Source organism: Stegodyphus dumicola, chromosome X1 (genome assembly GCF_044657685.1).
Source record: "Stegodyphus dumicola isolate Sdum_Otavi_A_Nest chromosome X1, ASM4465768v1".
NCBI lineage: Eukaryota > Metazoa > Arthropoda > Arachnida > Araneae > Eresidae > Stegodyphus > Stegodyphus dumicola.
Genome location: NC_140780.1, coordinates 93,780,458 through 93,797,487, shown reverse-complemented (window position 1 = coordinate 93,797,487; position 17,030 = coordinate 93,780,458). Strand labels below are relative to the sequence as shown.

The following is a 17,030-nucleotide window of genomic DNA, read 5'->3' as shown; positions in this document are numbered from 1 at the left end:
TCAACGGTGGTCACCCTTCATAGGAGGCAACGGTAGGTGCTTTCATACTGAAATAGCCACCACTTCTAGCCCTTGTAGTGACGTAAGGCTAATGATGACTATAAAATAAAACGCCTAGCCATTAAAAAAAATCCCTCTCTGAACAAGTTTAGCCAAGCATTTCGCGATCGCATATGTAAAATTGCTAATATAAAGATGCATCTTCTGTAAAGTAGTAAATATATTTCTTCTATTTTCTTTACCACAAAAATGTTCTTAATTATGAAATTTTGATCATATAACAAAAAGCTTTATCTACGAAAGGTATTTCTTCAGTTGGAAGATAACACACTTAAATCTGAAATTTAAGAATCTGAAATTTAAGAATCTTAAATTTAAGAATCTTAAATTCATTCCAGAACCTCTTACAGCACCATGTGCTCTTTTGAATTTGTTCTCTATAACGGAGCTCTAAAAAATAAATAGTAAAGTTAATACGAAGTTATCCAGCTGGAGGGGAGGAATAGTTGCGCGGTCATAAGCGTTGTGTTCGATACTTAACTTCCAATAGAAATTTTGCAGATGAGGAAATTAAAAAATCTTTCAAATGTTTCCAGATTAACTTATGCATAGTAACTATACGGGTAATAGGCAGAGAGAAGTGTCAATATTACATCTCGACAAAAATTCGGAAAAATGCATCTCCGAAGATTCATTTTGTTGTGTTATATGAATTTCAAATTCTTCTGTACATACACTTCATATTTTATATAAAATTAGATGGATGCAAGTACGTGCAATATATTTTAGTAAAATTCTGAACACATCTATTTGTGTTATTCCATTTAATATTTAATCATATTTAAAATGCTATTCCATGTATATCCCAATTTTTCGTAATGTCATTCAGGCGTTCACTAACGTCATTAATTTAATTCATCAAAACATAACGCAATTTTCGATCTAATCTTGAAGAGATACTTTTTATAATGCAGATTTAATTTTACATCACTATTAATCCAACCGTAATGTAACATATACGAAATAATAAGCTAAATACTTGGATTTATTTAAAACTTTAAACCAGCAGAGCTCTAAAATTAATTTGGAACAAAATCTAAGCATTAATCTTTAATTGCGTTTCTGTCATAAATTGTTTAAGCCACATATTTTGTTGTACGTACATACAAATACTAGCCATTAAAATTTATGCAGCATGAAGGAAGTGAGCAACAGATCGGAAATTTGTATGAAATTTAGAGCTTCCTGGGATATACTATCAAAATCTTATTTTATTCTAACCAATTATTTTTTGTTTCAAGAAACCGTCCTTTCCCTTCTGATTTCAGTTTCCTGCCAGAATGTAAATTTAAATAATGTAGTATGCAAATTTAAGGGAATTGAAAACGGTACTTAAGCAGCGGTTTTGATAGTTCTTAGTAGGAGAGTTAGTTCCGAATTTATGCCGTGTGTTTGAAGTAGCGTTGTACATGAATAGTGGGTGCTTAACCACTCCCTTCAGATTATATTATTATTCTAGGTTAGGCTTTGGGGTGTGCAGCCGATTTAGCGGTTTAGATAACGAAGGAGCCAGTCGTGTAGCCAAAATTTCTTTATTGTGATTTTATATCTTATTTTTCTGTTAAGTTACTTAGCCACAAGTGGTGGTAGATTGTGAGCACCAAGTGAGTGCGTTCTGCTAAGTTCAAATAAAAAAGTTATTTAAACCTTCTGCAGTCATCTGTTCTTCCAAGACCTAGCGAGAATTCGCTACGTTGTCTTTTCAGTTTCTACAGTGTATGATTCCAAAACATACAATAAGACTGTATAATACAAATGATTAGCATTTCACGACGTGCGTACATTACAGGCAAGAATAGTGACACCTCGAAGCAAAATAAAAGAACTAATTAAAATGATGATTTTTCATTTGGAAATCGTTTTTACGCATTATCTTTTGTTTTGGAGGTCATGTTATGCCTCGTATGATGAAACGAAACTCATATCATCATGTCTCAGAATTCGATTGTAGGAGAATCGTATCCTATTGAGGCTTCGGATTATCGTGCGGCGCATTTGCTGCTCGTGGTGATCGACATCCAATGACTGTTACGATAATTTGCAACCGATGGATGTAAGAGGGTCACATAAAGAGACAAGCAGTATCTTAATCGTCAGCAACATTGCTTTGGCTTTCCTTGAGCTACAGTGCAGAAATCAATGCCTACAATGGCGTGTTCAGCGAAGCTCGTGGACGCAGCATTGATAAGATGTCATCTCATCTTAATCTCGATTTTGCATATAGTATCATGATAGCTTATCCATGTAAGGATCCACAGAGAGAAACAATATTCGAAGCTTTTATTATTACTATTTATATTAGTTAGCACATGGATTGATGGTATGTAGGGCCAGTGGGTACATATCTCGTTCACATCTCGCCCATATATATGGTTCGTTGCTTATCCACCGATACATATAACTGATATTTTAATGCCCATAGCTGTGCAATATCTTCAAGATCTCTTTACCTCTATCTTGAAAAAGAACAATGAGAAGACGCATGTTGTCCACACTGTCCTATGGTTCATCAATACGCAGGATGTTCGACTTCTGCTCTAGCCAGAGCTTTAGCTTGTTCTAAACATCTCGTCAATCCCGAAAAAAAAACTCCTTTGTCGAAAAATTCCCGAAAACATCTGGTCAGTGGCTGCAGAGAGACTGAGGAAGATAACACCAGCTAGATAGTACGAAAACTGAATTCTGGCATAGAAATAAAACCGCATGTACTTCAGTATCTCAAAATATGTTGGATTCTATGTCTGACCGTTTAAAAGCTGCTATTGTTGTCATAAACGGATGCTGATAGTACTGATTTCTTCATGTTCTGCGCCTTACAATTACCTAAACACCTGAAATTTAATCATTCCATCCTTTCATTTTAATGCATTTGTAAAATGAATATGATTCTGCTTATAGTTTCCCGTTATGATCCATTTTCATAGCCAACAATTTACTTCTACCTATCTCTATAAATATAGTACTTCTAAACAATTTATGAGATTGAACTGAAAAAGCAGAGATTTGAGAAAAAGTAACTCTGACATTATTTAGACTTTTAAGTACCTTTCATTTAATGCTTTTGCTTCCAAAACGTCTGTATAAATTTCTAAATGCTACATACAAGGCGTTATTGGAATGCTGCTTAATTCCCTCGTTATGTTCTTATGAATTTCTGAAATCCTTTCTAAACGAAATTCTCTATGATTACTCCACAGACAGTCCATAGTTGCAGCATCTGATGAATAACGGAGACGATTAAAAACAACAATGTGTTTCTCCTAAATAGACGTCTAGTAACACATGCATCGTGCGACCCGGTCTTCAAATCCGTAGACTCAATAAAATGAAACCAGTACCTTTGATTTAAACAATTTTTTTTTTGTTAACAGGCAGAATATTTTGAAAAAGAGTAACTTGAGTTCGTAATTTGTGTCATTAAATATTGTTGAATAGCATCACTGTAATTGTTTCAAAATTTCAGATCCGAAACAGTGTAGTGCACCGTGCACATGTATCTTTATTTTAATTTCATTAATAAATCATTGAAACTAAATTATTATAAACAAGTCTATGCTGCTTTCTTCTCTTCTCCCGTTTGAAGATATTTTTTATTTTAGTCACGGCAAATTACGGTAATCTACATCGGTATATATATATATAATATCACTATATATATAATAAGTAATACATAGATGTAATATAAATTTATATAAATCTATAAATTTTATATATTATGTGAGGGTACTTAGAAACCTTTTTAGTATAACTATAACTTCGTTTTCTTTCTTTAAGACATTTAATAACAGAAGAGAAAAAAAATCATAGTGTACTCACTTAACTTATTTGTTCTAACAAATACCTTATATTAAAAGTTAACATCTAATTTGTGCTGCATTTTGAACTCTACTCTCTTTCGAGTCTTTACAATAAATGAACGTTCACTAAATACTATGGAAGTTAAACCATAACCTTTGATAGCGTTACATATTTTTCATTTAATCAGACTGGTAAATGGTAAGTAAAACGACTGGATATACGAAAAGTTTCTTAGCACATCAAAAGAAAATGGCTTATAATATAGTTTTCTTGTTGTTTTTGCGTAAAATGAGATCTCTGGGTACAAAATAGCAGAGTACTACTATTCATAACGTGAATTTTTAACTGCAGTTTTTATTGAGAATGTTTGATATCTAATTCAAAAAAGGTTAAAATTCTATTTTTAAGGTAAATTTTAATTTAATCATTATTCTTAACCTTTTCCATAAGGATTAAAGTCTATCCATTCTTCAAGCATTTTTGAGAAATGTTAGTTCAGAAATCTTCTTAGCGGAGACGAATAAAGGTCCTTCTTTTGCTCCTTTCTCATTTTCCGAGTAATGAAAATGATCCAAACAATAGAAAGCGATTTTGTCAGCGATGCGGAGCTAAGTCCTTTTCCGTTAATCAGCTTTACAATTAGGGATTATGTAAGGTATTCGTGTTTAATTGAATGGATAAGGATTACCTCATTTTCTGGCCACATAACCTTGTCTTTAACAATTAGACTCTTATTATTCCTATTGTGTATAAACATACTAAGGAAGACATCAAAAGCAAAGTTCAATAGAAATAGTTTCATTAAACCTCTAAAATTCAGAAATAAGCATTTATGAGAATTCTACAATTTAGCAATACAACGTTGCAACGGTGCAAACGTGTGGTCTTCTGTATACACATGCTAAGAAGAAGCTTTAAATTTTCTTTTCGCTAAACACAAAGATTCAGATGTTCAATAAAAATTTTATAACTCAGATGATATATAGGGCAATCACATTTTGGACACTTTTTCGTAAACAAATATTCTTTGCCAGTACCTTACGTTCTTTTATTTGAAACCTAACTACGCAACTATATTATTAAATAGCCTTACGTAGAGACTATATACACTCACTTCCAAACGTTAAAGCACGGAGAGGAAAATGCTAATTTCTGAAAGCCAATCAGAATTGAAAAGGATGCAATTCTCTGCAGAGGTAGATGGAAGTATGCAAATATGTTAGGTAACAGCCAATCGCGCTTTGATGTCAAGAAATATGCAAAAAAGGCAGTGTTATAAGAAGCCAGCTTTATGAAGTATTACAGAAGTTGATTGTAAGGGCTGATGGAAGGTGTTTAAAACGTTCGTACAATTTGCTTTCAAGACATACATGTTTCTATGACTTCCAGAAGACGAATGGAAGATTTTGAGCTCTGGCGTGCTGTGGGGCGCATTGAAGCAGGACAATCGATCACAGATGTTGCTCTTTTCTTCGGCGTTCATCATTCTATAATTTCACGTTTATGGAAACAATTCCAAACCACACAGACAGTTGTCCGAAGGCCCGTAGCCGGTTGCCCAAGGGTTACAACCCCCACGGAAGATCGATATATTGCTATTGTAGCCAAGCGGAATCGCAGAGCGACCTCCACACGCGTGACATCTATGGTTACAGCTTCCATTGGTAAGGCGATATCCGCAGCTACTGTACGCCGAAGATTACATATGAGTGGACTGTACTCCCGGATACCTCGAATTTGTGTTTCTCTATCCGTCCAGTCAAGAGGGGCACGATTACAGTGGTGCCGGGAACATGTCAATTGCAATGTGTCTGACTGGGACAATGTCATGTTTACTGATGAGTCAAGATTTGCTCTGGAGCCAGATGACAAGCATATAAGGATATGATGTGAACAACGAACACGCAATCAGTCCCAAAACATCAGCGAACATCACGCATTCCGAGGGGGAAGCATTATGGTGTGGGCAGGGATTTCATTTGGATACCGCACCGACCTGCACATCTTTAAACAAGGTTCTTTGACGGCTGTCCGGTATCGAGATGAAGTCCTAGAACCCACTGTGAGATTGTACGCTGCAGCCAGTTGGCCCTACTTTTGTTTTAATCGACGATAACGCACGTCCCCATAGAGCTGACATCTTCGATGACTACCTGGAGAGTGAAGGGATTGCGCGTATGGCGTAGCCAGCATATTCGCTCGACCTTAATCCCATTGAAAATCTTTGGAATGCTCTCGGCCGTGCTGTATCTTCACGTTTTCCACCTCCAGCCACTCTTATTGAGCTGGAAACTGCTCTACAAGAAGAATTGCGATTGCTTAATTCTGCGGTGGTTGACCACCTAATTGAAAGCATGGTCATAAGGTGTAAACTTTGTATACAGATGAGGAGGGGGATCACATACCCTATTAATGTCCTTTTTTCATTTTATGCTGTTTATTTTCACTTTATACTTAATTCTGTTTAAGTCTCCAGTATATCATTATCTGATAACTTATAAAAATTTAATATTGTTTTCATTTCTGTATATAATTATTGATTTTGTTTTATGCATAAATATATATGCTACTTTCCTGCCGAATTTTGTGTCAATCAAAGCAGTATTTGTTGATTTTTTTTGCATTTTACATCTTCGTGCTTAACTTTTGGAAGTTGAGTGTATATACTTTATTTCACTTTGTTTTCTTTAGTGCTTCATGCTAATTTTTATTACGGTAATCTGATTTACCAGTTATTGGCTTAAGACATTTTCATATAAAACATATGTGACTCCCAGACTGCGTTTCTAATCCAATTTGATTCATCTGTCATTAGCTTAATATTTTCGTAATGTTTAAATAAAAAAAGTTTTATTTAATAAATATATGAGGTTATTTTATAATTTCTGATACATGTCATATAAATAAATGCTTGGCTCCCTGATAACTTTTCTATTTTTTAATCTCAACGTTAAATAAAAATATAGGTATTTCAATTCTCTAAGACATTTTTCTACTCGTTTAAGCGTATACTTAAAATAATATAATCCTTTTAATTTTCATAAAATATAAAATTCAGTCCCCTTTTTGTATACTTTACCAAACACGAAATCTCAAAAGTTTTTCTTAAGCCGTGTTATTCAGAGATTTTCTAAATTACAGCACATAATGCTCGTGCCTTAAACCTAAAAAATAAAACCTAATGTCTCTATGAATTTTGCAGAACATAAAAATTCTTTGTCATGAAAAGATATATTTTTCTTCAAATGAACTAAATGATTTTACATCAAAATGTTTCCAAAGCCTTTTAACTCTAGTTACATTTAAAGAGCATTTTAATAATATCAGACGAACAAAAGGGAAACCAAATCATTATACTCCAACGACATTTACTCTTAAAACTCTCTCTTAAATGTATAAGCCTTTTGTAAGGTTATATATTTTGAATAACTGTTTTGTTTGGCGCAAACAGAAACACTTTCAGGAAATGAGAGAAATAAAATTAATGTAAAAGAGCATTTGCATCGTGTATCAAAGAAAAACGTGTTCTAAAATTATTATGCACCTAAAAATAATTATTAATTTTGAAGCTGAATGTTAAAATTTCTTAAAAATGGAAACAGAATTCATAAAATTTTATCAGGCATAATGTTGAAAGGACTTTTTCAGTTGTATAGATCTTCTGAAAAGCCATTTTATCTGAGTTCTGTCAATAAGTATAGTTTTTTTTAATACTGTAGTAAATACAATAATGTTAGTAATTTAGACTATAGGCATAAGTGGTTTAATAAATTGAACCACTAGATTCACTTTCAAATACATAACTTTCTTCTGTATGTAGAAGTCAAAAGCAATGCCCTTGAAGGTACTTCAAGAGCATTCCCTGATTTAGCATCTAGCTTACTCCATCAAAAGAGAAAACCTTCTCATTTTAATATTACTCAAAAAGAAAATGAAAAGAGTAAATTTTAGAGAGTTGAAGTACTTTTCTTCTAAAATGTAATTAAAAATTAAGGAAATTTACATAGAATTTCTAATGGGAACAAATTATAAAGTATCAATTTTGGCATTAAATTTTAGGCTATTTTTAATTATTATGGGGTGATTGTATCAAAAAAAAAAAAAAAAAAAAAAAAGAAATCTTTTAAAACAGAATAAATTAAGCTACATTAAATAATAGAGGGTATACATCTATGAACTGGTAGAACAAGTAAGGCACAAAAAAATGAATCCGATTTCATGTTTCTAACCTCAGTTTTCATTTTTTCAACTTCTTACTTAATATTCAGTTTTTACACAGAAAGAAATTTTATTAGATGATAAATAAAATCAACTTGTTGCTTTCTCTCTTGTTTTCCAATAACCTTGAATTCTCAGCTGAGGAACTGCTGATTCCTTTTTTTAAAACCGACCTTTTTGAATTTTGAATTGTGGTTGAACTTAATATGAAATCTTAAGATCTTTCTTAAGCTTTATTAAAAGCTACTTGTAAGATTTTGTGTTGCTCTCAAAATGTGCGCTCACTGTGTTTAGAATAGCACTTTTAACTGCTTGATAGAGATTACTGCTTTTAGTTTTAAGACTGATTTTTTTTAATTTATAATATTCGGTTTTTCTTAGGAAATATTTTAACTTTCCGGTATACTTTAAAGTTCCAATGTCTTTGGAGACTGACTTCTTGTCCATGGCTGTAGAGATAGCTTCTGCCTTCAGTACTCAGCTGCGGTACTCAGCTTCTGCCTTCAGTACTCTCATAATAGTTTCATGGTTTAATTTAAAATTTATTCATCGAAATTTAATAAAATTTGCTTATTATATGCATTGCAATGGGTAAAGCAATGGGTAAATTTCTAACTTAAGAACAAATTAATTGTTCAAATGAAACATTTGTAATATGACTAATGCGATTAAAAAGGCCAAGTTATTTAACATTTGCAGATTTCTTTTATAAATAGTCTGTATTTTTATTCTCGCCCCTTTTTTAAAACGCATACAGCTGCAGAAATAGGATCTCTACTAAATATGATAGTGTTTTAAATTTAGCTTATTTTTTATTTACCTTCTTTTCTAGTTCCTGGATCCAGAATACGGATAATTAAAATACTGATATGATCTTGCATATCAATAACCATTTTATAATGCTTACAATGCTCGAAAATTAGTGATATATATATATATATATTTGTGTACGTATGTGCCTTCGTATGTGTATATTTAAGACCAAGTACTTGCTGACTGGGCATTCTCCGGAAACTCATCGGCTATAATGGGTTCGCTGGGAACCCATTATGCAACACCTTTTGATCATTTAATAATCTCGTTATCAAAAATGTTTCCTCGAATGCGTCAGAGGAAGGGACCAATATTAAACGCGCAAAGAAGGGAAAAGACAAATACAAAAACAAGCACGCCTTGCAAAGAATCTACATCTTCGGTTTCAATATGATACCCAGGCAAAACAGTTTCGAAAATATACGAATACTTTTGGGTTTACGTAATTTTATATATATTTTTCCCCGGATCGTGTACATTTTTAGGTTCATGTTGGTTAGGTGGTTATTTCTACTGATCATCATACTGTCCGAGACGATTTTCTAACGACATACGGTACTTAACAAATAGTTTTGGAAGCGTTAAAGATAAAATCGTTGTAATAGTCCGTGTCTTGCGTCTTTCAAGTAGCGCTTTTAAAACTCTTAATCCGAAAATAATTTTATTTCTTACTGTTAGATTTCAAGTTATCCTAAAAATGATTAATCGGTCTTTCTGAAACTTTAAATGCTAATATTTATGTCAATTATCTTAAAAATAATTAGCAAAAATAATTAAAAATTTTCAATGCACCGTGAGAAATTCCAAAATTTTTCGCTTGTTGAGCTTGTAAAGTTGCGCGCTTCCAACCTGCACGCAACAAAGTGGTGACTGCTGAGAACTGGAAAAATACCAAAGTCTTGAGAAGGGTTTAAATCCCTTTTTATTCAACTTGTAATTACAAATGCGTGCTCTTGACGCTCACAAACTACGCCGACCCGGCAGTAAAATAAAAATAAGAAACTGAAAAGAGATAATATCAAGTGACTAACTACGAGGATCTCTAAACGTAACTAACCTCACCGCGTTCTAAAATACCGCTGATAATTCAGCAAACTCTGAATATTACGTTGAAAGATTAACAATTTGCCGAGGCAAGCACACAGGCCGAAACGCGTGGTTCTTCAATTTCTAACTAGCCACCTCCACACTCGTGAAGCAAGAAAGCACACATTCGAACTCGTTTCCTTTCTATTTAACTAAGAATACTTCCGCTGATAATTTCAATCCTTGCGCGTTCTACTAAAATTTACATACTCTGGCATTGGCAATTCCGGGGGAAAGTAAGACTTGACAGGAAAGATAGTTTAAACTTAAAATAAATGTTAGTTAAAATAAATATAAACCCTACATTTGCCGCTGCCAGAATTTGGAAAACTTCGAAGCAGGTCCTACAAACCACCTGTTGAAAAGTTTCTACAATTCTGAACTAAATTTTAAGAGCCTCGTTTACATAAAAAAATCTGTTATCTTACAGAAGGTATAATAAATTTCTGTGTATACTTATTTAAATCTCTCTTCTTACAGCACCTTTTCCTGGACTTCAGCAATCAATCTTGTTCTTTTCCTTCCAGCATCTGGAAGGAATAAGTATCAGTATCTTTCTAAATACATTATAATTTACACTTTCTTCACACTGAATAAGTTTTTGTTTTTAAACGATTCATTTTCCTTAGTTACTGCTTAATTCACATTCATTCAAGTATTCAAACATGAATTTAACTTTACCCTGGCTCTCCACCATGTGTGGTGTCAAACAGAAATATTCGTGTTTTAGTATTGCAACACTTTCCCTAACCACAATGATTTGTTAGAATTCAACGACCAAATAGACACACCTTACTCGACATTCTACAACTCGATGAGCTACTTTCATTCTAACATTCTTAAAATTCAAGTGTAGGTGGAGAACCCTACAAAACACATTCATTCAAACTTCCCCCTCATTCATCTTTAGACATGCAGGCTTTCGCTCTAAAGCATGATTTTATCTACAGTTTAATACTTAAATTTGAATTCATTGCTTTTGAGCATTTACTTTTAGCATCTAAAATTTTATGCTTCTAGACTAAATTCTACTTTTACATAACTTTGAAGTATTTACGTATATTTACAAAATTCTAATACATATGATTTTTACAATTTACCATAAAATGAATAAGAGAAAAATAAATTTTTACTTTACTCATTCTTCGCCAAGCTGGCGGCACTGAAACTAAAGTTCTTATTAATACAAGAATACGAAGTTATTTTTATCTTCGGCCAAATTTTGGCTTTAACATAACAGAATTAGTCTTTCGACCAACAGAAACTGCTTGTTCTTAGATTTTATACTTAAAGAAAATAATACTTTTGCCTTAGCTAAATAAAGTAAAACAAAACTAAGTCTCAACCGAGACACATTGACTTCCGTCAAAACATAGAACTTCGTATTTACGCATAACTTTTCAGAACAAAAGAAAAAATTTTATAGAAGATTTTAACTTATCTTTGAGTTTTCGATGATTGGAACTCCATCATTCTTTTCTGGCAGAACTGCTCCCACGTTATAGGTTTCATGGACGTCAGTCTTCTCCTTAAAAACCCCCGAGTGTCGTCCACGTTAATTTTTCTTTTTCGCCCTCTGCATGCTGGCGTCTTGGAGTGGTAGTCGTCGGGTTGCTGTCTTTTCCGTTTTTTCCCTGGACGGCTGGCCTTGGCGTCCTCCGGTCTGGAGTCATGCTTGAATTTCTTCTGTTGGTGATGGTCTTTTCGTTCCTCCTGCTGTCTTTTTATTTTCGGGAACGGCGGCCTTGTTTGCACCTGACTCTCTGGCCCTGGGAGCGTTCTCCTCGATGTATAATTTCTACTGCGATACGTTGTAAGTGGTGTTTTCCTCTTTACCAAGGTTTCTTTACGCGGCGGCTTTGCTTTCTTGTTTTTCTTAAATGCTGGCGTCTGAAAGTTTTCGTTTCTTCTTTTCGGTACCGTCGCATGTGTTGTAGAAGGGCTAGGTTTCTCTTCAGTTCTCTGCTTCTTGGGTGGTGGAACGGGTGCCGTTACTTCTGGACCTTCTACTTCTTTTACGCTTGAGTCCTGCAAGAAACTTTTAAGGATTTCAAAATCATTTTGATTACAGTATTTTTTCACCTGGTCGGGACTTGGCTTTACAGATTTCCTCTCTCTCGTTCTTAAGGTAAAATACGACTCCTTTGATTTCCTGAATTACATAGGGGCCTTCAAATTTTGGAGCTAACTTTGCAGTAAAATTATCTGGGGCACATGATAAAGAAAATTTCCGCTTCAACACTTTATCCCCAACTTTAAAATCTGCTTCACGGCGTTTTCTATCACAATATACTTTTTGCCTATTTTTTGCCGTATCTGAGCTTTTAACCGCCTGGTCAATAAGCGTTTGCACGTCTTTCTGTTTAAATTCTTGCTCTCTTTGTTGCACAAAGAATAATTTATCTAAAGGCGTAACTAACTTTCGGCCTAAAAATAATTCTGCTGGGGTTTTTCCCGTAGTATCGTGATTTGCCGTTCTTAAAGCATAAGCTAACTCATTTATGTAGCCATCCCAGCGCTTGTGATGTGTGGTAACGTAGCTTCGAATTATTTTTACAATGTTTTTATTAACTCTTTCTGCTATGTTTGCCTGTGGTCTATACGGAACGATTTTGATATGGCGTATGCCAAGTCCAGTGCATATGTTTTCAAATATTTGACTAATGAATTGTTTACCGTTATCGCTAGTGACTTTTATCGGTGCACCGTATTTTAAAATGTATCTGTGTAAGAATGCATCTGCGACTGTTTTGGCTGACGCGCGTTTAAGTGGAACAATTTCTGTCCATTTTGAAAAATGATCTACTATTACTAAAAGAAAACGATTTTTATTTAACTCACTCTGGGGGAAAGGACCAAGAAGATCTATGCCTAACATTTCATTCGGAAATGTAGCGCGAATGCTATTTAAGTACCCGGCCGGGCTGTAATTAATATCATTTATTAACTGACATTGATTGCAGGATCTGACATACGCAGTTACTATTTTGTATAATTGCGGGAAATATACCGCCTCGCGTACCCTTTTTAAAGTCTTTCTGACCCCTAAATGACCCGCTGTTTTCGCGTCGTGTAATTCCTTCAAAATGCTTAATCAAAGCGAGGCTTGGATGACTGGTTTGTACTCGAGATTTTCGTTTGTTGTTTTCGTATAAAATAATAAGTTATCTATTATTTCATAGTTTTCTGCTCTATTTCTTATCGCATCGATATCTGTGAGTTCAAAGCTTTCGGGGTCTTTCAAATATGCATAGAGACTTCCAAATTCAGGATCAGCTTTCAGTTCATCGATAATTGTATCTCTAGAATCTAAAATTTTTGAAGTCAACACAGCGCATTTAAGTTCATTACCTTCATCGTCCAGTTTTATACGATAAAGAGCGTCAGCTACATTGTTTTCCTTACCCGGTTTATATTTTATTATTAAATTATATTCTTGGAGTTTTAAAGCCCATCTTATTAACCTGGGCGTTAGGTTTTTCCCCGAGTACAGTCTACCAACAGCCGCATTATCCGAAAAGACTGTTACTGGCGCTTTGCCGAAATAAACTCGAAATTTGTGTTCAGCCATTAATACGGCTAATGTTTCTCTCTCTGTAGCTGTATAATTCCTTTGTGTATGATTCAACGTTTTACTAAAAAATGCCAAAGGATGGCTATTTTGCATAAGAACCGCACCCACAGCATAGTTCGACGCATGTGCTGCAATTTCCAGGTTTTCGTCCCCCTCCGGGAATTTCAAAACAGGGGCATTGATAAGCGCTTCTTTTAACCTTTCGAAAGCGGTATTTGCTTCCGCTGTCCACGTGATTTTGCTTTTCTTTCTTTTAATTACTAACAAGGATTCAACAATATTAGCAAAATCTTTTATGAATGACCGATAATAAGAACATAACCCAAGGAAAGAAGAAAGTTTCTTGGCAGTGTTGGGAGGTGGGAAATTCTTGAGTGCTTTTATTTTTGAATCTTGAGTTTCTATACCCTTTTGCGAAATTTTATAACCCAGATATTTAAGTTTTTTAGTTGCGAACTTGCATTTTGAGGCGTTAATTGTAAGACCGGCCTCTTTTAATAATTTAAAAACTTCTTCTAGATCTTTAATATGTTGTTCCAACGTACTACTCGTTATAATTATATCATCTAGATAGATTAAAGTCGATTTTCCTAGGACAGGCTTTAGAACAATGTCCATAGCTCTCTGGAATGTTGATGGGGCCCCACACAACCCAAAGGGCATTCGTAAAAATGCATAAGTGCCCGATTTTGTTATAAACGCGGTTTTATGTATGTCTTCGGGTCTCATAGCTATTTGATAGTAGCCCGACGTTAAGTCCAAAGTAGTCATGTATCTAGTAGATTTAATCTTTCTAATAATTTCCTCTATAACCGGCAAAGGAAAGCTGGGAATTTAGTAATACTATTCAGTTTTCTGTAATCGATAGCAAACCTCCAAGCCCTTTTATCCGAAGGAGGAAACTCGTTCTTTTTGCTACATAGTGCGACTGAACTCGCTTACTCACTATTTATGGGCGTTATTATTTTATTCTTTAACATTTCCTGAATATGTTCTTCGATGATTAGGTCTTTCTGTTTATCATAGCGATAAGGTTTAGTCCTACAGGGTTTGTCGGCAGTTAACTGTATCTGATGCGTAACTATTTGACAGCTACCAGGCCGGTCTGAAAACAAGTTTGAAAAAGTACTCACCACTTGCTGGATGGCTTGACTTTCATGGTCATTCAAATAGCTAAGGTCAACTTGCGGTTGTTCCACTGGTTCCACCATCCTGCGGTCCATCTCCAGCACAATAGAACTGTCTTGAAAATTCTGTTTGGCCCTCGCGGCCCTTAAAATCTCCATATCTAAAATAAGTGGATTTTGCAAATGTTTTACCACAAAAATTAATACTTTGAGGCTTTCATCTTTTACCTGTATGTTTAATGATAATTTCCCGATGCATTGACAGGTTTCTCCTTGCGCCGCTATAATTTCTGTGTTTTTGTTTTTAAATAATCGTAACCTATAAAAATTTTTCTTGAAAAATGTATCACTCATAAAATTACCTTCTGCTCCTGTATCGATGAGGGCTTCTACTGGTACATCGCCAACCAGGACTTGTATAATTGGTAGATGTGAGTTCTTTACGATGACCGTATTTAAGTGTCTTTTTGAGAGTTTTTTTTAAAACTTCCGGGGTCTGGACCCTCGCTTTCACAGGCCCCTCTACTCGTTTAAAGCTTTCCTTTCAACTTCTGCCTTCTGGGTACGCGGACGTTTGTTTTCAAATTTCCTTTTTGGGCCTTGACTTTCAAGCTTCGATGAGTTAGCTTGATAGCTCTTTCCCCCATAAGAGCGGTTTGCATTTCTGGTCTGCTCATTTGAAGATTTCCTTCGGGTATTTTGAGAATACGATGCCTCTCTAACTTTTTCCGCTATTCTGCGATTTTGGAACTTGACCGCCAACTCGAAGAGTTCCTGCAAGGTGTTTGGGTTTCTAATTTCAAAGTAATCTTGAACAGCAGGTAACAATCTTGGTAAGATTATTTCAATAATCTCCGCGTCGGGTTTCTTCCCATACAGCATATCCGTCAGCTTAATTTTTCGCAGAATAAAGTCCGTCAACTCTTCTATATCCCGTTGATAGAAACTATATAGTTCGGCTTCTAGCCTTGCTCGATCTTTCACTATGGGGAAAGCCTTTAATAACGATTTTTTGAAATTTTCAAATGTATATTTCTGGCCTCCGAATTCCCCTAATAAAAATTTGCCTATATTCTTCCACCAATAGCGCAGCCTGTCCTCTTAGTGCAGATGTGGCGATGGCAACTTTTTGTCTTTCAGGCACAGGGTAGAGCTGAAAGTGATTGTCGAGGCTTTCTAGAAATATCGCCACCGAATTTTTTCCTTCGAAATTGACGTTTGGCTTGATTGACGCTCTCAACGTATGGACCAGGTATCCAAATCCTTCCAATTGGCTTGCCATTTCTTGGTGTTGTCCCGCGGCTTCCATCCAATTTTCGGCCATTTCAGTTCGACAAGTGTTCGGGCGCCAATGTAAAGTTGCGCGCTTCCAACCTGCACGCAACAATGGTGACTGCTGAGAACTGGAAAAATACCAAAGTCTTGAGAAGGGTTTAAATCCCTTTTTATTCAACTTTAGTAATTACAAATGCGTGCTCTTGACGCTCACAAACTACGCCGACCCGGCGGTAAAATAAAAATAAGAAACTGAAAAGAGATAATATCAAGTGACTAACTACGAGGCTCTCTAAACATAACTAACCTCACCGCGTTCTAAAATACCGCTGATAATTCAGCAAACTCTGAATATTACGTTGAAAGATTAACAATTTGCCGAGGCAAGCACACAGGCCGAAACGCGTGGTTCTTCAATTTCTAACTAGCCACCTCCACACTCGTGAAGCAAGAAAGCACACATTCGAACTCGTTTCCTTTATATTTAACTCAGAATACTTCCGCTGATAATTTGAATCCTTGCGCGTTCTACTAAAATTTACATACTCTGACATTGGCAATTCCAGGGGAAAGTAAGGCTTGACAGGAAAGATAGTTTAAACTTAAAATAAATGTTAGTTAAAATAAATATAAACCCTACAAGCTATTGATAAAAGAAGCTTACTTGGCATGTTAAAGTTTTCCTCGAAAACGAGAATGGATATAGATTTCAAATACTTAATGTTAATAATTAGGCATGGGAAACTCTAAATTAATCTAATAAATGACAATGGCATCGGGATCATTTTTCCCTCTTATCCCTAGCTTATAACTGAAAACTGTTTACAGAGTAACTTTAAATGCATGCGATACTTTGTGAATACAGTACAAAAGGCCGCATCAGTGCCTCTCCATATCGTTTGCATTTTCTGTGGTAATTATAAAAATTAAGCATAATTAAGCATTTAATTCTTAACAGTCAATTCGCAAACAGCGTTTTGAACATTTTACGTTAGAAATAATTTAAAAGCGCACGCTGTCATTGCATTCAGTAATGAATAATCTTACAAACATTCGATAACCGATCATTAACTTGTAAT

At 34.9% G+C, this 17,030-nt stretch overlaps 1 pseudogene; it reads right to left on the bottom strand.

The window, feature by feature from the left end:
- LOC118185232 (glutamate decarboxylase-like) overlaps positions 1-17,030 on the bottom strand; it is a 115,396-nt pseudogene that overhangs the window by 43,256 nt on the left and 55,110 nt on the right.